The sequence below is a fragment of the Saccostrea cucullata genome, unplaced genomic scaffold, assembly GCF_032062105.1.
Source record: "Saccostrea cucullata isolate Sc308-1 unplaced genomic scaffold, CSIRO_AGI_Scuc_v1 ctg11817, whole genome shotgun sequence".
Classification (NCBI taxonomy): domain Eukaryota; kingdom Metazoa; phylum Mollusca; class Bivalvia; order Ostreida; family Ostreidae; genus Saccostrea; species Saccostrea cuccullata.
The window spans coordinates 1-2,500 of record NW_026922750.1 but is presented as its reverse complement, the minus strand read 5'-3'; the positions used below and the strand labels follow the sequence as shown (position 1 = coordinate 2,500).

General features: G+C 36.6%; 1 long non-coding RNA gene across 1 annotated transcript in view; it reads left to right on the top strand.

The window, feature by feature from the left end:
* The window catches only part of LOC134262346 (uncharacterized), a 13,627-nt gene extending 11,957 nt beyond the window's left edge, over nt 1–1,670 (top strand). Inside the window, exon 4 of the long non-coding RNA XR_009990998.1 lies at nt 1,565–1,670. This is a non-coding gene — a long non-coding RNA (uncharacterized LOC134262346). The remainder of the gene's footprint in view (nt 1–1,564) is intronic.
* Nucleotides 1,671–2,500: the final 830 nt, after the last annotated feature.

Here is a 2,500-nt window from a genome sequence, read left to right as displayed (position 1 = left end):
TAGATATACTTGCTAGGTTCTCATTTCACACAAAGATTGCCCATGACACAAAGATGTGTGATGACCTTGACCCAAGGTCATTGGGAAAGTTCAAGGTCACTGGAAGAAAAATTTTTATATTCCCTGTCCGGTCCATATCTTTCTTATGAATAAACTTGGTAGGTTCTCATTTCACACAAAGATTGCCCATGACACAAGGGTGTGTCATGACCTTGACCCAAGGTCATTTTGGGAAGTTCAAGGTCACTGGAAGAAAAATTTCATAATTTGTGTCCGGTCCATATCTTTCTTATAGATAAACTTGGTAGGTTTTCATTTCACACAAAGATTGCCCATGACCCAAGGGTGTGTCATGACCCTGACCCAAGGTCATTTGGGGAAGTTCAAGGTCTCTGGTAGAAAAATTTCACAATTCGTGTCTGGTACATATCTTTCTTATGCATAAACTTGGTAGGTTCTCATTTCACACAAAGATTGCCCATGACACAAGGGTGTGTCATGACCTTGACCCAGGGTAATTTGGGGAAGTTCAAGGTCACTGGTAGAAAAATTTCATAATTCATGTCTGGTCCATATCTTTCTTATGGATAAACTTGGTAGGTTTTTATTTCACACAAAGATTGCCCATGACCCAAGGGTGTGTCATGACCTTGACCCAAGGTCATTTGGGGAAGTTCAAGGTAACTGGAAGAAAAATTTCATAATTCGTGTACGGTCCATATCTTTCTTATGGATAAACTTGGTAGGTTCTCATTTCACTGAAAGATTGCCCATGACCCAAGGGTGTGTCATGACCTTGACCCAAGGTTATTTGGGTTAGTTCAAGGTCACTGGAATAAAAATTTCATAATTTTTGATTTTGATACATTTCTTTATTATGGAAAAACTTACTTCTGAAAAACCCAGCGGGGGGTATTTCGTCCCGTTTGGACAGTTCTAGTTTGCTTTGCATTTGTTTACCATTAATTCACTGTTCACTCACCATTCCTTCACCGTTCAAGTGGGAAAGTAGAATGTTTCAGGGACTATAGCTCCTTTTACTTTCATCCTTTCATGAGAGAAAATCGAATCAGACCTTTAAAAGTCAAAGCATATATAATAATCTGTATTTTCTATGAGCTTCTCCAGTAATGAGAGAATAATAAGTCCTTCCCAGGATGGGTTAGATACCAGATCTTTATAAATCCTGGGTAGTTAAAGGTTTAAGTGTGAGCCCCAGGATTGATAAGAGAACCTCAGAGTCTGTCAAGTCAGTTACAAGTAATGGACAATACAGCTGAACTTCCTCAAAGTCTGTACAAGTCATTTACAGGTAATGGACAATACAGCTGAACTTCTGTATCTACAAATCCGATTTCTCAAATACAAAGGATATGTCAAAGTGAAGGAGAAGTCCTCAAAACATATTTTTAAAAAGTATTTTACCCTTAATATTTAAAATCCTTGGATATCTTTTTTTTTCCCAGCATCATCATGTAGAATAAAATTGAAGTACTCTTGCTTTGCTTCTTATAACATGTTTTTGTAGGATAAAATAGACATTTTCTTTCTTTGCTTTTTGCAGGTTTCCAGCCCCGGACAGGAAGTATCCCCCCGCCCCACTACCCTTCACCCAGAGGTATGCCACCAATGAGGATGCCTCCAGCTTTTCCCACACCAGGCCCAGGTAAGAGGAGACAGTAATTCCTGATTATAAGGAATTCAGATATAATGAAATCCTGGATATAACAGTGTTTTCCCTAAGATCGGGCTATCGGCCAAATTGACAGCTTCGATTGATAAAAATGCCACCTAGAAATCAAAATTTGTTTTAAGTTTATCATAATTCTGTTCATCAGGGTTCAACACTAACGTTTTTTGGCTTTGGTCCGGCCTGACTAGTGCTTCTTTACTTTTACTAGTCTGCGGGCAATTTTATTAGTCCGTCAAAAATAAAAATTAATAAATAGAATTGATGTTGCAATGTACTTTTTATACATTTTTGAAATAAACAAAGCATTTACATGAAATGTTTATACCAAGAATTTGTTGAAATCGCACAATCAGGAACTACAATCATATTCCCGGTCTCATTCGTTGTTCTCCATACATGATTACATCATTTAAACATCCGACATCTTTATTTATGTGTCATACTATATCATGATCACTAAAATGTTTAATTTCATATCAATGAGACCTAATATTAAGCGCCGAATTCACTTAAATTACCTAGCTTCCCGCCAAGAAGCTAGAAAGCTAAAAATAAATATTGCCATAATTGATTTTTCCAGTGAAAGTTGTCGAAAAATTTGAACATCAGTAAATTCTTTTTTTTCCCCAGAAAACTTTATTAGTCTGTTGGGACTAATTGGCTACAATTTTTATTAGTCTGAATGAAAATGTATTAGTATGAGACTAACGGACTAATGTTAATGTCGAACCCTGTTCATTAACATCAACCCTTAGCCTGTAACAATTGATCTTTAACCCTTTTCTTTAAAATAAAGGGAAAACACAG